General features: G+C 38.2%; 1 protein-coding gene across 3 annotated transcripts in view; it reads right to left on the minus strand.

The window, feature by feature from the left end:
• LOC136864297 (E3 ubiquitin-protein ligase Hakai) overlaps positions 1-26,021 on the minus strand; it is a 232,004-nt gene that overhangs the window by 83,340 nt on the left and 122,643 nt on the right. The gene's annotated exons all lie outside the window — the stretch shown is intronic.

A 26,021-nucleotide genomic window follows, 5' to 3' on the forward strand; every position in this document is an offset into this window, starting at 1 on the left:
GGTTCCGGTAAATGTTAAATGCCAGATGATTGTTCTTACGACGTGATAGTGTTATGTCTAAATAATTAAAGCGAGTTATTGTTCTCTGTTTCCATAATGAATTTAATATTCTGATCTAAATTGTTGAGTAGTTCTAAAATTTCCATTTTCTTCGTTAACGCTGCTATCTATGATGGCTAGCACATTGTCGACGTAATGTGTACAGTATTTTATAGCTTTAATCTTATCTATGATGTTTGTGTGTTCTAAGTGCTCTATATATATGTTAGCCAAAATACGCGAGGTCGGTGCTCCCTTAGGTAAACCTGTCTGTTGGTAGATTTTATTCTCAAAAATGAAATAATTATTACTTAAAGAGAATTTTAATAGACCTATGAACTCATCTATTTCACTAATGCTTAATTTCCCATTTTCACACCAGGCAAATGCTGGGGCTGTACCTTAATTAAGGCCACGGCTGCTTCCTTCCAACTCCTAGGCCTTTTCCATCCCATCGTCGCCATAAGACCTATCTGTGTCGGTGCAACGTAAAGCCCCTAGCAAAAAAAAAAAATGCTTAATTTACTGAATTTGGTTAAATTATTCCGTATTAACTTTATAATGGTTTTAATGGGTATATTGGCATACATATTGACGACGTCAATAGAAAGGATCTTGTGGTGTTCTGGTACCTTTATATGTTTTATTCTTTCGCAAAGTTCTATGGAGTTTTTTATCATTGTATTTGTTTGGTGGTGATAATGTGTACTAAGGAAATCTTGAATAAATTGAGATAATTTGTACGTTGGGCTACCCCTAGAATTGATAATAGGTCATATAGGGGTGTTATCCTTATCAAAGTTTGGTAACGATTTCACTACGGGTAACCTAGGGTTCATCCCAATGAGTTTTTTCTTTTCAAATTCATTCAAAAGGAAAGTACTATTATTGACTATTGGTTTTCATTCATTTTGCAGGTTATTTAAGGGATTCTTCCTGATTACGTCAAATTTGTTTTCCGCAAAAAACGAAGGCATTTTATTAATATGATCGTTCCTCTCCATTATTGCATTCCCTTTATCAGATTCAGTTGCTATTAGATCCTTAACCTTTAATTTTTCTTTGAGGTTTTTAACTTTCTTATTAAATACTTGTTTATTTTTCATACCAGTAACGTATTTTATCTCTTCCTGTTTATCTAAGGGTAATTTATTGACTGCCATTTCTGTTTCTACTAAAGTGGTAATTAGACTATCATGTTCTGCAAAAAGCAAATGCGTTTTATTAATATAATCGGTTGACCAGCACAAGTGAAACCAACATCAAATCCCAAGGTTTTCATCCACCACTTATGAACATCAAATTCACAACGGAAACACAAAATAGATAAAAGTTATATTTCTTGGACCTCACATTAACAAAAAAAGAAACAATAGAATAGATTTTGATATTTTTAGGAAACCCACACAGTCCATCAAAACCATCAACAAAAGCTCCCAACAATCCAATAACTCACAAACAAGCAGCTTACAACAGCTATATTAATAGATTCTTAACCGAGTTCGATAGCTGCAGTCGCATAAGTACGGCCAGTATCCAGTATTCGGGAGATTGTGGGTTCGAACCACATTGTCGGCAACACTGAAGATGGTTTTCCGTGGTTTTCCATTTTCACACCAGGCAAATGTTGGGGCTGTACCTTAATTAAGGCCACGGCCGCTTCCTTCCTACTCTTAGCCCTTTCCTGTCCCATCATCGCAATATGACCTATCTGTGTCGGTATGACGTAAAGCAAGTTGTAAAAAAAAATAGATTCTTAAAAATTCACATGAGTAATGAAAACAAACTGAAAGAAATTAGAATAATAAAAATAAATTACTAAAGCAAATGGCTACAGCCCAGAAATGATAAACAAAATTATGCGTAAAAAAGAAAATGGAGGAAAAAAAAGAAAAACCCTGAGAGAAGAAAGGAAATCTCTGAACATAGTCCATTTGTAACATTTATGCATTTGGAAATCAAGTTTTTAAAATTGCTAATATATTTAGGAAATTTCAACTCAAAACAGCATTTAGAACCAGAAATAAAATATCAGAACACATATATAATCCACACAGTCATCATCATCATCATCATCATTTCTTCGCTCTAGCAAGCCGGGCGCGGTTGTGTACGAGCCTCCTACATTTTGTCCTATCCAACCACAGATGCTGCTCATATATGAGACGCCAGTTCATATCTGTAATTTCAAGGTCCTTTAATATCTGTTTTTCCCAAACATCGCAAGGTCTTCCTCTTGGTCTCTTCCCAGGAACATTGTGGTGAAAGTATGTTCAAGGAGTCCTGTGAGAGTCCATTCTTTTCATGTGACCATACCATTGCAATCTCTTCACTTCTAGTCTCCAGCAAGCTTCTTTCCAATCCAAGCTGTTGCCGGATATCCACATTCCTTATTTTATCCATTTTTGTTTTTTGTAGACAAGAACGGAGGAACTTCATTTCTGTTGCCTGAAGATTACTCTTTGTTGGTCCAGTAGGTACTAGATATATTTTGTTCAAGCTGATCTTGGAAACTAACAGAAATGTTTCATACCAAAGTATTTGACGTACAGTGTGATAGAATTTTGGAAGCTTTGTGTATTATGTTGCTAATCTCTTGATGTATGGTATTGTCTGATAACATAACACTACCTAAATACTGGAAGTTGTCAACAATATCCATCTCCTCATCTCCAATTCTTAGATGAACAGTTGGAGGGTTTCTACTCATCACCAAGCCAACTGTCTTCGTTTTGCTGATTTTGAGACCATTACATCAGCAAAAACCAGGGCATCAGTTGTTGGATCCTTTCTTTTAACCGCTTTTGAAACTTCCTCCATTATGATTATGAAGAGAAGTGGTGAAAGACAATTTCCTTGCTGGACTCCACTCTTCATTTCAAACCAACCTGACCTTCCATCCTGGACCAGGACACAACACTTGGTTTCATCATATAATCATTGTACCCATGCTATGATGTCATCAGGCACTTGCTTATGTCTCAAACATTCCCATATATGCCTGTGTGGTACATGGTCATATGCTTTCTTGATGTCCAGAAAAAAGTTATAAATGTTTTACCTTTCTCCTAATACTTCTCATAGAGCAATTTGGTGGCAAAAGTGAGGTCTACAGTTGACCTATGAGGTCTAAATCCATGCACACAGTATCAACAAAAACCATGTCTACACCAATTCACGAGTATATAGGCTCACCTGCCGAGCCTTAAATCAACGATATCAAAAACATTTCAGGACAAAGTGCAACAAATATTCAATTTTTGCGCAACACATTTATAACAATAATCAACTTTTTAGGGATTGAAAAGGACATAAAAATAATTGTTAAAGGTAATTATGAATTTGAACTAAATACCCATAAAAACATTGAGATATTCCTGGTGCAGATAACGGAACCTCATAAAAAATTTAATGAAACAGTCGCAAGCAACACATTGTTCACAACCTTGAATTGACGTATTATCATGTACTTCCAGAGTGCCTTGTACTTAAAGCTGAATGTTTGTCTAATATAGATCAACAGCCTGAGCACGAGGATAATCCAGCCTTTCCTATGGTATGTAATATATATTTTCTACCACATCATTAAGTTTTATGTAGAATTTGGTAAAATCCTATACTGATATCTGTAAAAATAATTCTTTTTAAAGTAAAATGCTTGGCAATCTTTCTTTAATAAAGTTCACTAAAATTCTGGATAACATAGGAAGTACAGAAATTATTTACATAGAATGTATCTGATTCTTTACATATTGGTATTATTTTGGCAACTTTCAAAGTTCGGGGACTGCACCCTTACTAAAAGATTTGTTTATAAACTGTGTAATATACAGGACTTGATATAGAGCCAATTTCTTGATTAGGTTGATGCATATACCATAACAGTTACAGCTACCAGTATTTTTCAATTTTCTCATTGCATTTAATACTCTATATTATTGGTAGGGTGTAAAAGTTAAGAACTACATGGCCCTGTTCCTAAATCAAGAGAGATTTTACCTGGAATCTTAGTAGCTGGGTTCTGTCATTACAGGTGAAATATTAATTAATAATAATGTTATTTGATTTATGCCCCACTAACTCTTTTACGGTTTTCGGAGATGCCGAGGTGCCAGAATTTTGTCCCGCAGGAGTTCTTTTCCGTGCCAGTAAATCTGCCGACACGAGGCTGACCTATTTGAACACCTTCGAATACCACCGGACTGAGCCAGGATCAAACCACCCAAGTTGGGGCCAGAAAGCCAGCGCCTCAACCGTCTAAGTCACTCAGCCTGGCAAAAAATTATTCATTAGATTTTGTTGATACCTCTAGTGGATTTTTAATATAACCATATCTTGTACTCTAAGTGTATTTCTTTACTATTACCACTGCTACAAGTGGTTAAAATTTCTTTTACATGTTCACACATAAACAAATACCACAATGATTTAAGTAATTATTTTTGGCATACACAGAGGTAGTGACAGGATGATGATTGAGCTTGGTTCAATTAGATGGTATAAGAAAAAAGTACAGCGTATAGATATGAAATTGTAACTTACCCTGATGCAAAAAAAAAAAAAACACCAAAACAACATTATACCCTACGAGGACGGTTTGATAGTTTCTCGGAATCAAATCAAATCAAATCAAAATCTCTTTATTTGTAAATGAGGGGTCTACCTCGGTGGCAAATGGTACACTAAAATACATTATTGTCAAGTACTAAATATTAAATTAACAAGAGAAGAAAATTTTCCTATAATACAATATTATACAATTTACGCTAACAATGTTTTCTGTTAAACACACAGCTCATTGATAATAAATTTATATTGTTTACAAAATTCTACTTATAATATTTCCTGTACTACTTACAAATATAGTTAACTGATATACAGTATGTGGAATTACTTCAAATGGTACTATACAACTGGTATATTTATTTATTTACTTTTTTTTTTTTTTTTTTTTAACCCGTTCTGGATCCTAAGTAGCATAACGACCTGTTGCCTCTTAACCAGAGCCCCTTTTGCCACCACTTTTCAGAGTTCCTGAAGGGCCTTCACAGCTACCGTAGCGGTCCCAGGGCCCTCGAAGTCCCCACTGTACTTCACCCCTACAGGCAGTCCCCTACTTTGGCTGTCCAAACTCCTTAGACCAGGGGATGGAATTAATTTATTCACACACATTTTTTTATTTACAATAACCTGCACTGGTCAAATGCCCTCTAACACTTCATTTATTTTCTCTGTTGCTGTTTATTCTCTTCTTGAATATCTGTACAGATTTTGGAAAAGGATCAAACACTACCCCTGGTAAACTGTTCCACTCCTTCACACCCTTCCCAATGAATAAAAATTTACCCCAATCGCTTCTGCTAAAATTCCTTCTAATTTTATATTTGTGGTCAGTCCTGCCGATATAATTATTTTCCAACTGAAGCCTCTCACGGATATCTCCCCATGCTTCTTCTCCTGTATAGGCTCTATATAATCCTATAATTCTAGTTTTCTCCCTTCTCTTACTTAAAGTTTCCCACCCAAGTTCCTTCAACATTTCTGATACACTACTCTCTCTCCTGAAATCCCCTGTTACAAATCTTGCTGCTTTCCTCTGCACACTATCTATTTCTTTTATTAGGTATTCTTGGTGAGGATCCCAAACACTGTTTGCATATTCCAATAATGGACGAACCATACTCAAGTAACTTTTTTCTTTTAATTCTTTGTTGCATCCTTTAAGTAGCCTCATTATGACATGTAACGATCTGTATGCTTTCCCAACAATGTCATCAATATGACCCTTCCAGTGCAAATTACTTTCAAATCTCACACCTAAGTATTTGCACTCGCCATCTTTTGGGATAACTACCTCATCCAAAGTATATTCAAATTCAGTTTTAAAGCTCCTGTTTGTAAAAGTTGTAACAGTTGATTTGCCTCCATTAACCTTCATATTATTTTCTTCAACCCATTGTTGGATAATTTCAAGGTCCCTTTGTAATTCTGAATAATCCTCAATGTTGTTTATTTCCCTATAAACAATTATGTCATCTGCATACAATCTTATTTTCGATGTTATATTGTTCCCTAAATCATTTGCGTATATTAAGAAAAGTAACAGACCGATTATACTACCCTGTGCAATTCCCTTCCAAACTTTCTCTTCCTGAGATACATTATTTCCTACTTTGACTTTCTGAACCCTTGAATTTAGAAATGTTTTTATCCAACGTGTAACCCTTACGTCCAATCCTATTCCCTCCAATTTCTTTAATAATATTCCGTGTTCCACTCTATCAAAGGCTTTGGAAAGATCTATGGCTATGCAATCTAACTGACCTCCTGAATCCAACTGATCTGATATGTCCTGCTGAAATCCCACCAGTTGTGCCTCACAAGAAAATTTCTTTCTAAATCCATACTGGCTCCTCATGAACCAATTTTTATCATCACATATCCCTCTGATGTACTTCGATATTAAACTCTGCAGTATTTTACAAACTATACAGGTCAGGCTGATTGGTCTGTAGTTCTCTGGTTTCCTTTCATCACCCTTTCCTTTATAAATTGGTATTATTATAGATTCCTTCCATCCCTTTGGTATTACACTATTATTTATGACATAGTCAAAGAGAAATTTTAAATAAGGGACTATGTACCACCCCATTGTCTTTAATACCTCCCCAGTAATTTGATCACTTCCTGCTGCTTTTCCTTGCTGAGGCAGTTGGACTTCTCTGAAAATATCTTCGTTTGTGAATGAGAAGCTTCTTGTTTCCCTCTGTCTCTCTCCCTCTCTATCTTCTGTTTCGGTTTCCAACTCTTGACAATCATCTACTGAATCTCTAAATTCCCTACTAAATAGGTTTGCTTTTTCAGTATCTGTTAAATAGTGTTCAGCCCGTTCTCCCACCATTGTAGGAATTTGGAATCCTTTTCCTTTTTGATTCCTGATATATGAATACAGCTTTTTCCATTTCCCTTTGTGGTCATTACCCTCTTAAAGTATGCCATTCATATAATTCTCTTTTGCTTCCTTTTTCACTCTATTCAGTTCCCTCATTAGCTGTTTTCTAGTTTCTCTACTCTCCCTACCCTCTTTGATTTTCCTGTTTACTATTCTACATTTTCTTTTTAATTTTCTTATTTCCCTTGTATAATAAACAGGGTCTGAGGTCATTTTACCCTTCTTAACAGGTACAAATCTCTTCTCTCCTTCCCAAATGATTCCTTTACACTTAGCCCAAAGTGTATCCACGTTACTCCCTTCACTTATCCAACAACTCAATTGTGATTTAAAGTAAGTCCCAAATTCATCAACCTTAGTTTTTCTGTACAATTTCTTGTCTTGTGTAACCCTCTTATTAAGCCTTTTTGGTACGAGTCCTACATCCATTATTACAGCCTTATGGTCTCCTATTCCTTCAATTACCTCAGTTTTATCAACAATTTCCCATGGTTTAACCAAGAATACATCTAGTAAGTTATTGAGACGAGTCGGTTCTTGTACTACTTGTGTAAATCCTCCCTCCCAAATTAACTTATTTGCCAGTTTCTGTTCATGGGCTTCACTTGCAGCTCCATTCCATTCAACTTCAGGCAAATTTAGATCTCCCCCAATTATTACCATATCATTATTATTGTTTTTACGAGTATAATCTATTATTTTCTCAAAGATTTCCATGTCTCTTTCCTCTCTTCCAGGCCTGTATGTTCCTATAATTCCCACCTCCTTCATATTATCACAAACTAATTTTATCCCTAATATTTCATCCCTTTCATCGGTAAACCATTCATGTGAACAGTAAGTTTCCTTCATCAGAATAAACACCCCCCCTCCCTCCCTTTTTATCTCCTCGGTCTCTACGATAAACTGTGTACCCTTCCGGAAATACTTCTCTATTACCCACCCCTTCTTTCAACCACGATTCCACTCCTATCACCACATCAGTCTCATAAGATTCCATCAATGTACCGAATTTTAATTGTTTATTTACTACACTTTGACAGTTTACCAAGAGCAATCTCAGACCCCCTTCCTCCCTAAAACTTGACTGTTGCAACTGGGTAACTTGAAATTCCTTACTATCCTGAGTTTCTTTTTCTAGTTGACTGAGCCAGCTTGAAGTACAGCTGGCTCTTTCTACTAGTTTTCCTGGTCAGTATTATAACTCATGGGAGTTACCTGTTTTACAGTACATATCTTAAGATTAATAAAATCTAGAACAATATTTGCTATCTTTCGTTTACCTGAATTGTTTAGATGGAGGCCATGTTTTGTATAACAGTATCTCTCAAAACTGCTGCATTCAATAACCTGAGTATTCCGAAAATGTTTACAAATTTTAACAGTATCTGTATTGACCTTGTTCACTTCAATGTTCACACATGAGTCTCTACTCAAATCATGCCTGTGGGGCACGTTCACTACAAAAACGTTAGTGTGGGTCAGCTTCCCTAGTGTATGTTTAACTTGTGATCTTACATTCTTGGCGTCGTCGTGAGCTACGTCGTTCGTCCCACCGATGATAAGCACTGCATCGCCGCTCCCGAAGTTCCTAGTTGCTGCTTCTACGTTTTCCACAACACTGCTGTTAGAAGCTCCTGGATATATTTCTCCGGTTGCTGCTATATTCTCGTCGTTAATCACTCCCGCAATTCCCCTTCCTTGGCTATCACCAAACACAGCTACCTTCGCTGATTTAGGCCTAACTGGGTCTTGAACCTGAATTCTAGGCCTAAATTTTAAACTCGGCACGGCAACGGCAGCGGATCGCGATGATTTGGTTTCACGCGCGCGATCACTTTCTTCCAGAGTTAAATTATTTAGGGCAGAAAACCTATTTCTGATGTTTATTTCCGGAAATTCAGTTGTAGATTTCTTCTTAGCCGGCCATCCACGAACTACTTGACACCACGTGCTCGAGTTTGTTACTTGTACCGGTATATCACTCGAAGAATGGTCAGTCCCAAATTCTAGCGATCGCAGTCTTTCTTTTAATTCTTGATTTTCAACTTTAAGAGTCTCATTGTCCTTTTTTAGGATGTTTATAATTTCTAATGCACTTTTATACTCCTCATCGACTGTTTTCGGTGCTCCGTCAACGCCGTCCCCAACAACAACATTCCGAACACACTGCTCACAAATCCAGTCAATATTTTCATTAGTTTTTACGTCTCTAGGGCAATTTCCGCACTTATAATGCCACCATCGATCACATGAATCACACAACATTCCATTTTTCACTAATCTTCGACATTTTCCGCACTTTTCGTCACATTTTACGGTTCATTTACTCGGAGAATAAAACACTACGTCGTCATTACAGGGCGCCATTTTGAAAAAAATCACCGCTAGATGTCAGTGCTAGAGCAACGAGGTTCCCGCGCAATAATCACACATCCTTTGTGAGTGAACACGTGGCGCGTCAGTGCTCTAGCTGCAAGAGTGTGGTAGTGACGACTCTTTGTTGTTGTTCCTGCGTAGTGATTTGTGACAATGGAAAAAAACAGATTCGAGCAGTGATTAAATACTTTGTAAAGAAAGGTATGAAAGCAAAGGAAATTCATGCCGACTTTCAGAACACACTGGGGGACTCTGCTCCTTCATTTTCAACTGTTGCCAAGTGAACTTACCCTGATGCAAAAACAAAAAAAACAAAAAAAAAACAAAAAAAAACAACATTATACCCTGCGAGTATAAAAACATCAATCTCTCTCACACTATACATGCTGTGAGAAAGAAAATGGCTGGGGGAGATATATACATATCCTCTGAAATATAAAAAAAAAAAATTGGCATGAATCTCAAAACCTATGATCAATATTTGAACAGATATTTAAAAACAATTCTCATTTTCAAAAATACTTATTTTCATGGTATTCTTAAGACTGAGAGTGTGAGCTTTCCAGGAATGTATTTTCTTGCTACTGGTTTTATCTCATACCAACACAGAAAGGTCTTATTGAAATGGTGGAACAGGACAGGGAAGCATGTAACCACATTATTTAAGGTACAAACCCAGCATTTGCCTAGTGTGAAAATGGGAAACCAAAGAAAACCATCTTCAGGGCTGCTAACAGTAGAAAGCAAACTCAGAGATTCATAACTCAAACCGCATAGCCAACTTGATTGGTTTGGATGTAAGAGTTCTGCAGCATACTCAAATTCTGTACTAATAATCAATGACACACTTTTCACTAAAGCGGCCAGCATGCATTTAGACCAATAAAGTTCATGCCGCATCGGTGCCCTTTTCTCCACTGCTCCCAGAGTTACCACATGCATTTCCATTATTGATAGTCAACACTTAGTGCTGAACTAGCTGATGTGCCCGTGCTACGCTACAGAATTCTCAGAAAGACTCTCTTTGTGATTTTTCCCAACTGAAGTCAACATAGTTCATTACAATGACATCAGTAGGGATGTCACGATTAAAAGCAATGTTATCATATAAAATACTAGATCAAATTAAAAACTGCAAATTTTCTCACTTTTAAAGAACAGTACTACGCTGCCAATCTAAAATTCCAAAGTTCCAGAGCTGGAATGACCAGGCCGCAGACAGTCGCAAACACTCCTCTGCCATTATTCTGTTAAAATTGCACACTGCCCATTCCAATCAGTGCCTCAGAGTAGGGATTGAATAGCTGGAATCCTATGATGAACCAGTGTGTTACATACCTGTAGTATCAGAAAATTTATGAACCAGAGGAATGGCATGCTAAAGAAGAGAGAGATCTAACTCGCAAGCTACTTCCCTCCAATATTCAGGCAGGCTGTTATATTCGGTATGCAGCAGTAATACCATCTATTGGAGATGAGTGGCAGCAGAAGACACAAAGAACATAAAAAACAATGGTCAATGTAATGTTATTGTTGATCAATTTTATGAGCTTTCTATATTGTAGGCCTTCGTATTTATTTTCCTTCCAACTCCATGATATTTGGGCATCTTGTCGTCCTTTCTTTCATGACTCCCTCTTGTCTTATTATTCCTTCATGATAATCATCTTCACAATTTCTCACGTCAATATGGACCGATGACCAAGCATTTTCACACCTTAAGGCAATCATGACAAAATACATTGCCAGTTAACATGAATGAACAATATTTCCACGTAAGCAACGCCCGGCGTTAATATGGGCTAAGCAACAAAAGTCTAAATTAATCTAAATTCATTAATTCTCTTATTATAGTCGTCCCCCTGTGGGTAGAGGTGGTAAAATAACACCCGTGGTACTCACTGCCGGTTGTAAGAGGCAACTAAATGTGGCCCAACAGGCTCTGAACTTGGGAGGGTGGGTTGGCAAACACGGGGCAGCACAATCCTGAATCGATGAGGCTTGTTGTCCAAAGGGGTCCGAAATCCAGGTCAACGGCCTCTCATAATGTTACTTATCACTAGTCAAGTAGAACTATGGTATTTCTAGTGTTGTGATACTAATCAAAAGTAGCGTAGACTCACAATGTTCCACACATTATGGTACTACTCACAAGCATTGTACATTGCACAGGTAACGCAGACCTGTGGTGTTTCTCACATAAAGGCACCACACATAGGCAACGCAAACCCATGGTGTTCCTCACATAGGTGTACTAATCACGGGCGCTGGTGTTCCCGTGGTGTTCCCCGCATAGTGGGAACTAATTACAGGCAATGCAGACCCACGATGTCACTCATATAGTGGTACTAATCATAGGCAATGCCCACACCCGTGGTGTTTCTCACAAAATGGTAATAATCACAGGTAATGTACGCCTGTGGTAATCTGCAAATAGTACTAATCACAAGTACTGTAAACCCACAGTGAACCACTCTCTGCTGCTACTAATCACAAACCTATCGTGTACCTAACATAGTGGTACTATTCGGAAGTAAAGGCGACCCGTGGCTTTCCCCGCATGATGGTACTGATCACAACTAGTTTCATGGTTCTAATTCAATCATCCCTTGGTTGCACCTTTTAGTCGCCTCTTATGACAGGCAGGGGATACTGTGGGTGTATTCTTCATCTGCATCACCCACCCACAGAGGGTGGGAAGAAGAGAAGAGACGAGACAGGTTGAGTGGATACAGGAAATGATCATCCACGAAGCAAAGAGGAAAAATATCTTCATCTACGGTATAGCGCAGAATGAAAAGGAACATTCAAATGACTTAGCGAAGAGTTGGATGATATAACTAACCATATAACGGTAAACTGTGTGGGAGAGGACATTGATGACATACACAGGCTGGGGAGAGTTAAGGGGGAAAGACCGATTAAAGTTGGTCTTGGCTCTGATGGCAAACAAAGTCGCCCTCAATGCTAGAAACATAAAACGGGAAAGGATTTGGGTGAGAAGATAAAGAGACCATCAGAGAACAGTGAATCCTACGATTCTATTTAGGATAAGCTGAAAATCTTCTCAACGTAAAAGGAATTTTTTTTTTGGTGATACCGTGAACAACCAACCTCATGGGGAGGAGGACATTGGTGAAATTACGCCTGAGGTTGTGGAAAGGGTGGTAAATAATCTCCACTGTCATAATAATAATAATGTTATTTGTTTTACGTCCCACTAACTACTCTTTTACGGTTTTCGGAGACGCCGAGGTGCCGGAATTTAGTCCCACAGGAGTTCTTTTACGTGCCAGTAAATCTACCGACACAAGGCTGTCGTATTTGAACACCAAATACCACCGGACTGAGCCAGGATCGAACCTGCCAAGTTGGGGCCAGAAGGCTAGCGCCTTAACCGTCTGAGCCACTCAGCCCAGCCCATTGTCATAAAGCAGCAGGAACAGATGAAATAAGACCTGATATGGTGAAAAATAGTGGCTTGTATGAATGGCAGTATGAATGGAAGAATGAATGAGGTTAGGATTTATATTTTGTTAAATTATTTCATTATTCTGTTTTATAAAATTTATTAGATTTGTGGTTAAGTGTAAGAGAGGGCCGTGAGCCTTAACTTCGCCACAAATGAAGGCATGAAATAATAATAATAATAATAATAATAATAATAATAATAATAATAATAATAATAATAATAATAATAATAATAATAATAATAATAATAATAATAATAATAATAATAATAATAATAATAATAATAATAATAATAATAATAATAATAATAATAATAATAATAATAATAATAATAATAATAATAATAATAATAATAATAATAATAATAATAATAATAATAATAATAATAATAATAATAATAATAATAATAATAATAATAATAATAATAATAATAATAATAATAATAATAATAATAATAATAATAATAATAATAATAATAATAATAATAATAATAATAATAATAATAATAATAGCAAGGAATATTAGTAAGGTAACTTCTGATTGGACAAAAGCAGCAATTGCAACTTTCTATAAGCAACGGTACAGGAAAGATTGCAACAGCTATCGAGGTATTTCATTGATCGCAATACAAGGCAAGGTATTCACTGGCATTTTGGAAAGGAGGGTGTGATCAGTGGTTGAGAGTAAGATGGATGAAAAAGTTTCAGACCACAGAGGGGCTGTCACAATCAGATTTTCAGTAGGCACCAGGTAATTGAAAAGCGCAGCGAGAGGTTTAGACAGTTATGTTTCATAGATCTAGAGAACGTATATGACAAGAGCACTAGGGAAAAGATTTTTGCCATACTGGGGGCTATGGGATTAAGGCCAGATTATTAAAAGCAATCGATGGCTTTTACGTTGACAATTGGGCTGCAGTGAGAATTGAAGGTAAAATGAGTTACTGGTTCAAGGTACTTACAGGGGTTAGACAAAGGTTACAGGAAAGATTACAACAACTATCGAGGTATTTCACTGATCACTATACAAGGCAAGGTGTTCAGTCTTTCACCTTTGCTGTTCATAGTTTACATGGATCATCTACTGAGAGGTATAAATTTGGATTCAGTTAGATGGAAATATAGTAAGCAGTTTTGTCTATGCTGATGACTTGGAGTGTGCTGAAAGCTTGCAGTCTAATATCTTGGAACTTGAAAATAGGTGCAATGAGTACAATATGAAAATTAGCCTTTCCAAGACTAAAATTATGTCAATGGGTACAAAATCTAAAAGATTTGAGTGTCAGGCTGTGAATACGAAGCTGGAACAGGTAGATAATTTCAGGTATTTAGGATGTGTATTCTCCCAGGATGGTAGTGTATTACACGACATTGAATCAAGGTACATTAAATCTAATGCAGTGAGTTCGCGGTTGTGATCTGCAGTATTCAGTAAGAAGGAAGTCAGCTCCCGGATGAAAACATCTTTACACTGGTCTTTTTTCAGACCAACTTCGCTTTACTGAAGTGAAAGCCAGGTGGACTCAGGATATATTGTTCATAAGTTAGAAGTAACAGACATGAAAGTAACAGGTAAGATCGCTGGTAATGGCAGGAGATACTCTGAATGAGGTTATAAAGGCTAAGTTAGGAATGATTTCTATTGATGAAGCTGTATGCATGAACTGGCTTAAGTGGTGCGGTCATGTGAGGTGACTGGAGGAGGATACAGTTTAAAATTTCATTATGATGGTCCGTATCAACTTGGAATCAATTTTGATTTAGAGTAGTTTTCAACTTACAGTACTTTTTTTTTTATTATTCTACAGTTACACAGAACGAACATTTAGATTAACGTGTATTTTAGGAAAAGTTTCATCTCACGTACGAGACAGCTTCAGCTAAAAAAAATGCATACAAAAATGACAATCAGAATGCATTGAAGCAAGTTGATGATGATGATGATGATGATGATGATGATGCTTGTAGTTTAAAGGGGCCTAACATCGAGGTCGTCGGCCCCTAATGGTACGAAATGAAATGGCAACAAAAAATTCAAAATCATCCACTGACCAAAATAAGAAAATGTCATGAAGAATGAATGGATGGACATGAACCCAAAAAAAACAAAAAACAATAAACAAACAAAAACAGTAGATTAGACGCAAAAAATTATCATAAATAATACTATTACTGACCAAGGGACCACTTATAAAGCATAATCCTCAATCGAGGATGCTTGATGTCTAAAGGGATCCAAAATCCATGTCTAAGGCCCCACAGAATGGTACATGTCACGAGTAAAGTAGAACCATGGTATTTGTCATGTTGGGGTACTAATCAAAAGTAGCAAAGACTCACGGTGTTCCACACAAGATGGTACTACTCACAAGTATTGTACTTCGTACAGGTAACGCAGACCTATGGTATTTCTCACACAATGGCGCCACTCATAGCCAACGCAAACCGATGAGGTTCATCACCTAGGTGTACCAGTCACGGGTGCCGGTATTCCCGTGGTGTTCCTCACATAGTGGGTACTAATCATACGCAGTGCAGACCCATGGTGTCGCTCACATAGTGGTACAACTCACAGGCAACGCCCAGACCCGCGGTGTTGCTCACATGGGTACGACTCACTGGTACTGGAAACCCATAGGCGAACCAACTCACTGCTGCTACTACTCACAAACCCGTTTCGTACCTAATATAGTGGTACTACTCGCAAGTACAGGCAACCCATAGTGTTCCCCGCGTGATGGAACGAATCAAAAGTAGTTTCACGGTTCTAATTCAATCATCCCTTGGTCGCCCCTGTCAGTAGCCTCTCACGACAGGCAGGGGATTCCGTGGGTGTATTATTTGTCTGTGTCCCCCACCCACAGGGGGTAAAGATAGAGAGAAAAGAAGAAGAAAGAAGGGATCCGTCACTTCGAAAAAGGAAGTAACGGACGAAGAAAGGCAAGGGCCATGAAGGGCGTGAAAATGAAAGACTCCCTAGGCCTTAAATGCTCTAATACAGTTGGGGTCAGAAAAGAACAAGAGATGACCAAGGGAGGTCGGACAGGATAGACGAAAGTGACGAGCCTGGCACGAGTAAGTGGAAGCAATGCCAAGACTCAGCTAAGGGCCCCGTGGTCGCCAATCCACACTCCCAAGTTGAGAGCCCCTTGGGCCCCTTTTAGTCGCTTCTTACGACAGGCAGGGGACACCGTGGGTGTATTCTTCATCTGCGTCCCCCACCCACAGGGGGGAAGCAAGTTGAGATTCTTGAAAACTATGTTGAACACTGATAAAATGTTTGTAGCAACTTACAATCCTTCAAAATACACACTGTCAAAATGCTTGGTTATGTGTGTGTTTGTGTTCTTCTGCTTTTTATTCTTCCTCTTCTTCAAGTTCTAATGGAGCAGCTTGGTTTCTATTGAGCAGGGGAAACTGCTCTATACCTTAGTTGAATTTTGGTAAGTGCGTTGTATTATCTGTCGATAATAAATGTATTAATAATAACGAATAAATGTTATTTGCTTAATGTCCCACCAACTACTTTTACGGTTTCTGGACGCGCCGAGGTGCCGGAATTTTGTACCGTAGGAGTCTCTTTTATGTGCCAGTAAATCTACTGACACGAAGCTTACGTATTTGAGCACCTTCAAATACCACCAGACTGAGCCAGGGTCGAACCTGGCAAGTTGGGGTCAGAAGGCCGGCACCTCAACCGTCTGAGCCATTCAGCCTGGCAATAAATGTATTAAGAGGAGTCTGAAATGAGAAGAAAAGAAAGAGAAAAAGGAATTTGTTGAGTTGAAGAAACCTTGTTATAATGTTGAGGATTCTATTAGAATGTTCCAATTACCTCCCTGCTGGTAGCATTGGCTCTTCATACATGTGTGCTGTCTGTTAACTGAGTGTTTGCATCAAGCAGCTGATCAGTGGAAAGGAGAAGAGGGGGAGCCGAGGAGAAATTAGGCACAAAAAAAAAAAAAGTAAATCTTAAAAGTGTCAAAAATTGGCATGTACATAAATTTCTTGAAGCAATGTTTGAATCAACATTTAGTTTCAAACTTTTTAAAATCAGTGCAGAGGAAGCCTTGCATGACAAAATGGCATAAAGCTACAAAAGATAAAACCATTTGTAAATGGATCAAAAAAGAAATCTGATTTTTATAACAAAAAAAAATGTTATAAATTCATAACTATATAATGCTCATTCATATTCGTTCTCCCTGATGGTCCCTCTACAAAAGAATTCATTCCTGAAATACAAACTGTGTCTGAAAAGTGTGATGAATGGTCTCATGAAATAAAGACAACGTAAGATGCACACAAAACTCCTTTACTGGCTTTCAAAGTAATCTCCATTAGCTACAACACACTCTTGACATTGACTGTGAAGCTGCTGGAAGCTGGCAGCAAATGCTTCTTTTGGAATCTCCCAGAGAACATTTGCCACGCGTTGTTGGATACCTGCTAAACTGTCGAACTGGTGGCCTTTCAGGGCTAATTTAAGACAGGGGAACAAAAAAATCTGCCGGTGCCAAATCCAGAATATACGGAGGGTGTGGAAGAACAATCACCTGACGTTCAGCGAGAAACTGGGTCACGCAGATCGTGGTGGAGCTTCCACTGTCCACTCCGGTACAGTTCAGGCCGAACCCGTCTGATGCGTTGCAGTAGCTGTTTCAAAACTCCCTCATAGAATTCTGCATTGACAGGTGCACCCTGGGGTACAAATTCATGATGAATGACACCATTGCTGTGAAAAAAGATGATCAGCATTGTCTTAATCTTGGACTTTTCTTGGGAGGCGGATAAGACGCTGAACACCACTCCATTGACTGTCCCTTGCTATGATCCGGATCATACTGGTAGCACCACGACTCGTCTCCTGTAATGATGGTTTTCAACACCTCGGGATTTTGTTCACAAAAGTCAATGAAATCTCCCGGCGTTTCCATCCGAGTTTGCTTCTGCTTGTCTGTCAAGTTGTGCGGTACAAACCGGGCGCAAATCTTCCGCTTTTTCAAATGTTCGTGAACAAAGGTCCTTACACTGTCCTTGCCTAAACCCACTTCATCTGCTATCATTCGTAAGGACTGTCGCCAATCATTCGCAAGCATCTGTGGCACTCGTTCGATGTTATCTAAAGATGTGCTTGTGGTTGGTTGACCCGAACGTGCCTCATCCTCAACACCTTCCTTTCCATCTCAAAAGCATTTAAACCAGTAAAAAATGCACGTTTTTCTCACTGCTTGAGCGTGGTAAACTTGCACTAACATTGCGTGCGTTTCCGTTGCCGTTTTGCCTAGGTGGAAGCAAAACATCGATGTTAACGCGTTGCTCCGTTTTGCACTCCATTGTGCAATGACACGAGTCCTCACACTGACTCCGTCCGATGTGTTGCAGCATTCAACTCCGTTTAACTGTGTTGAGTTGACCAATAGGGGGCACTTGGTGTCATGTCTCGCAATGCGTATGTGCGAGCGCATCGTTTGAATTAGCACGGTGTACAAACTAGGCGACCATTCACCGAACTTTTCAGACACAGATTGTATACTAACATTAAACTGCAAAAAATATCAACTAAAAAGGAAACATTAGATTAAAAACTATCCAATCGTAGATTAGAAAAGTGGAAAAATCCAATTTAAAGAACTAACCCCAAACAACATTGAATTCAACCAAACTTTTCACCCTCCAATCAAAAATTTAACCAATGTAATTGTAGAAGATAAAGAATTACAGGTTTTTCTTGCATCAGGAAGGGCATCCGGCTGTAAAACAGGACCAAATCCACATATGCGACACAGTTCGCACCCGCGACCCCACAGGTGTGGGAAAGTGGTGAAAAAAGAAGAAAGAATTATAGGTTTTTTAATTAAGACCCAAAGCATAATTGGCTGAATGCTTATCTGAATTCTCATCTACAAAAATAATATATCACCACTAGCCGAAATTGAACACGTTATATCTCAGATACCAAAAGGTAAACAAGATGAAATAAGGTACGATGTCAAGAAAAAACTCCCAGAACTTTTCAAAAACCAGAAGTCCAATGTGTCCCAGTTTCCCACCCAAATAATTAAAAAACTGAAGCAAAAAAGATTAAAACAACCTTATAATTACCGAAGCAGATAAAGGAAATGTCTGTCATTATGCACAAAAAGGATCGTACAGAAAAACAGAAACATTCTTTTCAGACAGCTCTTTCATTAAAATTTAAAAAGACCCCACGAACACTACACAATATAAACTACTACTACTACTACTACTACTACTACTACTATTCCTTCTACTACTGCTTTTCCCACACCTGTGGGGTTGTGGGTGTGAACTGTCTCGCACGGTTGGATGCCCTTCCTGACACCATGTGTGGAGGGATGTAATCACTATTGCATATTGCAGTGGTGGTTGGTAGTGTGGTGTGTTGTCTGAATCTGAAGAGGAAAGTGTAGGAACAAACACAAACACCCAGTCCCTGAGCCAGAAGAATTAATCATACACGTTTAAAATTCCCAACCCGGGACCCTCTGAACTGAAGGCCTGAACGTTGACCATTCAGCCAAGGAGCCGGACACACAAAAGAAACTCAAACAATTACTTAAAACACACAAATTTCAATCTCAGTGATATTGAAATGTAAGTTGATCAACATTAATCCCAGATTACTGGTAGCTAGAGCTCTACCTAAAATACAGAAAGCTGACATTCTTATAAGAAGAATAATTAACTTAGTAACAGCCCTACTTACAAAACTTCAATATTCATCCATAGTTTTCTACAATATCACTTTACCTTCCAAAGTAGGACATCAATAAAAAACTCAATAGAATTTTGCAATGCCACAAAAAACACCAAACTTAAACCCTCTTACAATTAATTATGATGATGCTTGTTGTTTAAAGGGGCCTAACATCGAGGTCATCGGCCACTAATGGTACGAAATGAGATGAAATGGAATGACAAATTAAAAGTCCAAAATTCTCCACTGACCAGAATTCAAAACGTGAGGACGAAGAATGAATGGATGGAGATGAAATTAAAACAATCAGTGGATGCGACCCGCGATGCCTTACATTCACAGACACTGACGTAAAACAACAGGATTACTGACGAAGGGACTGCTGCTATAGCATAACACTGAATCGATGATGCTTGCCGTCTAAAGGGAGTCCAAAATCCAAGTTATCGGCCCATAATAACGGTACTTATCACTAGGAAAATAGAACCATGGTATTTGTCAAAAGTAGCAGAGACTCGCGGTATTCCACACATTATGGTACTACTCACAGGTTATGAAATTCGACATATAATACTGAGCCGTATCCTGCCGGCCCATAAGAGATACTCAGATTATTATTTGACATAATATGTAAATTTTATTGATATTAATTTCAGTCATATATGGTAAAGTAATGAATCGCAGGATAGTTGAGACCGGAAGTCCATGGAGACATCAAGTCGCTGGATATTGCGCGATACTTCCTTGGGACCGTGAGAAAGGCTTAGCGTCACCAGGAGTTGGGACATATCGGCACGTGTACATGGTGTTGGCCAAGAGAAATATTCAGCCAATGAGAACGCGTGGATGTGGCAAATATGGAATCTACATCGCGCGAAGTCATAATCCCAGGTTGACCAACATGGACAGTTGCTTGAAATCAGTTCTGTTATTTGACGGATTTCCACAGGTCTGCAAGTGAAATATAATCAGGAGTACGATATAAAAATAATAGGAAGAGATTTGATATTATTTGAACTGTGTTTTATTGCTATGTTATAATTAATATTGTGTCATTATGAATGGCAAGCACTCCGATTGGTGGTTTGCCTAGACATGCGGGAATCCCATAGCTACAACGGCGTTAGCCACGCTTCCTTAGAACCTCAAGCTTTGCAGAGCGTACCTCTGATCGCGGAAGCTGACGTGATGTGAACGTTGTTCGGTGTGCTCCGAGAATTGTACGTGAAAGTTGCCACGGGAATATATAACAGTGGATGGTTTTAAGACCGATAAACAGTGTTTTCAGTCGTGCAGTTGAACAAATTAACTGGTGCAGAGTTAATTGCAGATCATATTATAGCACGAAGTTCACTACCGCTAAATAGACGGTAATAATTAGCTGCAGTTGGGAAAGTGGAGAAGAGATGCTCAGCTGTTTCATATTTTTCGTGTCGGCCGTGTTTCATGAGGAACTCTCGATCCGTACCGCGAGCCGCTCTCAATAACTGTAAATATAAACCCCAATGTGTTAAATTTCAAGTGTATTTGTGTGTCAGTGTGTTGGCTGAGTTTACAGCCAACAAAGGGTTTGTTCGGCTCGTACAGAATTGAGCAGTGAAGAGATATTCATCAAAAGCCTTCTGTGTTGCAGTGTTCAATAACTTTCAGCAAAAAGATGGCATCGCCCATGGAAGAAGGAAGAGTGTTTCTATGTGTTAAAGCAGTGATCAACATGGAGTAACCACCTAACACAGCAGGAATGTGAGCCACTGCCTGTGTCCGGAGATTCGTCCAAGATAAGGTGCACGTTTTAATTATGGAATGTTATATGGGTTATGTTAAAATACTAGTGCAGTTTAGTGTAGGGATTTCCTTTAACGTAAAGTAAGCCTGACAGCATGTGTTTATTTCACCTTTGTATTGTTGTATATACGGATAAGAGAGAAATGCATGATCTCTATATTTTTATTTTGATTTACCACTAGTTAGATGGGATAATGAGGGAGTTGTTAGGATTATTTGTTGTTAATTTATGCATGATAATTTATATTAGCATTATTCCGATTTTTCTTTGTATGTTAGTGCTAGGAGGATTAGATTGACAAGTTCCTCCAATTTCCAAGTTAAACAGTTGCTACGTTGAGAGTAAATTCAATCTAATTTTGGTCATTTAGAGAGTTAGTAACAGTTAAATTGCATGGCGCATGGTATTTCAGAAGCTGACACGTAAGGAGATGCATAACAACGTTGAAAGAATAGGATCTTCTATTTTAGGTTGGAAACTGTTTTGCCCAATGATTTGTACGGGAATCGAACCGGGTCTCATAATGTAAAAGGCTGATGAGAATTGTAAGAGATATGAGAGGTTATAATGCATGCAGAGTTATAAAGTGATTATGCAGGCCGATTGCATGCCTCATGAAGTGAAAGAATGATGTGCAGTGAATATGTACCTGCTATTGTCTTCTGAGAGAATATTAGTTATCAGAATTGACGGAAATTGATTCCAGACCGATGAGTCTGATGTGGGTAATAAATTGTCGAAGCATGCTAGGAAGGAGTACGATTGTACAGGAGTTTCCGTGTAGCCGAAGAAAGATGATATCGCATCGCAAGCTTATTTATTGGCCGTGTTTACGTAGACAGCGTGAATGAGATGGTATTTCTGCGATACAATCTTGGTGGACAGAAACCAAGCCTTAGTACAGTGTTGAGTTCCAATATTTCCTTTCAGCCTACAGCACATCAGGAAATACGTGACGGATGGTCACGCTTTTGAGTGCGCAAATGCAGCAAAAGAAGGCAATGTTGCCCATTGCTTTCCACATGATTAATGATGGATAATAATATGTTTTTCTCTTACAGGATGGTGTTTTATGATGTTTGATGTTGTTTGGATATGTTGTCTTGTTTAATGGGGAAGAGCCCGAGTGCTGAGTAATATTGATGGTCAATCTAGTTCTCGCTAGATCCTTTTGGTGAATCGCGTTTCACGTCGAGTCAGTGTAGTATGTAAGATTTCCTTTTCTTTATCCGATGTAAATAGGTGTGATACTTTGCTTATTTTTGTTCATTGTAAATATAGCGTAGGGATATGTCACTAGTATTTTTCATAATTCATATCATGTTCCACTGCATCTTAATTTTCCTTTTATCGCAATTTTCTTTTATTGTAATCTTTCTTTTAACATTTAATCTTCTGACGACTCAAAACAAAATTACAAACCATATCAATCTGATACTTTAAAGTGTGTTACTCCATCTGAAATGAATATGTATCAGTAGATGCATACATATATTATTATGTATAATGAACAATGGACAATCAGAAGAAGATTATTTCTAAAAATTCACAAGTATTCAGTGTTGTGCTTGTAATTTCATTTCACATTTGATTCTTTGATTAATTAACATTTTTAATGTCCAGTTCTTTCTTTAATTTTGAGATTTTGTTAATGTCAACTTCATTATTTAATTTACTTGATTTTCTATTAGTATGATTCGGGGATATTTGTGAATAAACTCATCATAAACTCATCCTACCCCATATTATTGTCTCATTCGAGTTATACCTCCATTTTCCTGACATTTACTTATATTTAAGTGAGAAACTTCGACTTTTAGCCTGGCCCATCGACAACCAACCCACATCTCTGCCCAACCCTGAGTTAGTCGGATGCTTATACAGGAATGGAGGCATCGTCCTAGAGGGTATGGTACAATAAAGACCTAGGGTTTTTCTCACATTGTGGCACCATTTACAGGCAATGCAACCCTACGGTGTTCATCACATAAGAGTACTAACCACAGGGACCTGCACTATCCTGTGGTGTTCCTCATACAGTGGGTACTAATCATAGGCAAGGCAGAACCATGGTAGCTTTCATCCCATGGTCCTGGCCCATATGGTGGTACTAATCACAGGTACTGCAAAAGCCAACCGCACGGTACTCCTGTGTACTACTAATCACAAACCTATTTGGTACCTAATATAGTGGTACTACGCGCAAGTAAAAGCGACCCATGATGTTCTCCGCGTGGTGGTACTAAGCACAAGTAGTTTCATGGTTGCAAGACAATCATCCCCTGCTCGCCCCCTTTAGTCGCCTCTTACGACAGGCAGGGGACACAGTGAGTGTATCCTTCGTCTGCGTCCCCCACCCACAGGGGGTTGTGTGTTTGGTCCGCGAAAGGTATTTTATTTCCCTCATGTACGCTGGCAAGCCGGTTAGTGCCCCCCTATCCGCCACCTGGGACACACCACGTGGGAGTATCACCTCTCCGCCTGCTACGCCAGCGTAGTAGGTTCGTGGTCCTCAAATTAAAATTATTTTGATGTCACCAATATGTATTCTAAAATTCCAGTAAAAGAAACACTCAATTTAATTCCTACAGAACTTAATGCAGAAGAGTAAACTAAGCAACCGAGAAATAAAGGAGTACATGACCATCCTAGACTTCATTATTTATGACAACTATTTCTCCCTTAACAACATAATATATCAGCAAAAGGGACTCCCAATGGGAGTGCCAGCATCTGGGATTCTTGCAGAAATTTACATCGACTACCTGGAAAAACACAAAATACTATGTAACACTAAAGGAATAGTGCTTTGGCTGAGATACGTGGATGATATATTTATGATAACAGATTATCAAATTAACAATAGCTCTGACATGTTAGAAAGAGCTTAGACCTATACATAAAATAAACAATGGAAATTGAAAATAACAAGAAACTTAACTCTTTAGACCTAACAACAGAAAGAAAAAAATTATCATACAAAATATAAAGGAAACCAACCCAAACCCTCAACACTATACCAAAGGACTCACACCACCCAGAAACGCACAACCAAAGTTTGTTTCTTAGTATGTTCAATAGAGCTTACAGCATTCCTTTATCAAAAAAAGATCTACAAAGAGAGATAAACTTCATACACAAAATCGCAATCAGTAATGGATATACAAAAAAATACATTCACAAATTAACAAATAAAATAAAAGCAAACCTCAAACAAAACTCAAAGAGCAAAGGAATAAAAAAGAAGAATATTGCCACTTTCACTTTTAACAATGGAAATACAGTTGAACCTACTTTATACGTAACTCTGTTCTGCGTAATTCGTGTTTGTCGTTAATTTCCTTTAGGTCCCAGCAAAATGTAATTTAAAAGCGTGTTAATTAAACCTTATTTACACGTAATTCGCTGTTGTACGTATTAAGTGTCAGTGAAATATAACTGAGTTGTGCGTAATTTTAATGAGCACGTGCCTTTTTTTTTTTAAACGACTGTATTTATGAAGTTTCCTCCTTGTCGGCGTAGGCGGAAGTAAAGCGGTCGGGTTTCGGTGGTGAAACAGAAGACAAAGAGTTTCGCTGAGTGACATTGTTGACATTTATTTGCGGCGTAACAAAAACCAACCGAGCGAGTCCCCCTCGCTCTTTATCTCGCTCCTCCTCTACCTTCGTCGTTTTTGACCTCCACAATGCCGCCAAAGATTAAGACACATTACAAACAAAGTGGATGTTTTCGGTGCAGAAACAAAAGAAAATACAGTAAATTTGTTTGAATATCAGAATTTCTTTCATGGGAACAACGGAGAAGTAAAATGTCCATGATGCCGGTATCTGGTGTTTACTGTTGTACCTGTTAAGAAGGGTAAAATGACCTCAGACCCTGTTTATTATACAAGGGAAATAAGAAAATTAAAAAGAAAATGTAGAATAGTAAACGGGAAAATCAAAGAGGGTAGGGAGAATAGAGAAACTAGAAAACAGCTAATGAGGGAATTGAATAGAGTGAAAAAGGAAGCAAAAGAGAATTATATGAATGGCATACTTCAAGAGGGTAATGACCACAAAGGGAAATGGAAAAGGCTGCATTCATATATCAAGAATCAAAAAGGAAAAGGAATCCAAATTCCTACAATGGTGGGAGAAGGGGGTGAACACTATTCAACAGATACTGAAAAAGAAAACCTATTTAGTAGGGAATTCAGAGATTCAGTAGATGATTGTCAGGAGATGGAAACTGAAACAGAAGATAGAGAGAGAGAGAGAGAGAGACAGAGGGAAACAAGAAGCTTCTCATTCACAAATGAAGATATTTTCAGAGAAATCCAACTGCTTCAGCAAGGAAAAGCAGCAGGAAGTGATCAAATTACTGGGGAGGTATTAAAGACAATGGGGTGGTACACAGTGCCTTATTTAAAATTTCTCTTTATCTATGTCATAAAAAATAGTGCAATACCAAAGGAATGGAAGAAATCTATAATAATACCAATTTATAAAGGAAAAGGTGATAAAAGGAAACCAGAGAACTACAGACCAATCAGCCTGACCAATATAGTTTGTTAAATACTGGAGAGTTTAATATCAAAGTACATCAGAGGGATATGTGATGATAAAAATTGGTTCATGAGGAGCCAGTATGGATTTAGAAAGAAATTTTCTTGTGAGGCACAACTGGTGGGAT

The sequence above is a fragment of the Anabrus simplex genome, chromosome 2 (assembly GCF_040414725.1).
Source record: "Anabrus simplex isolate iqAnaSimp1 chromosome 2, ASM4041472v1, whole genome shotgun sequence".
Lineage (NCBI taxonomy): Eukaryota > Metazoa > Arthropoda > Insecta > Orthoptera > Tettigoniidae > Anabrus > Anabrus simplex.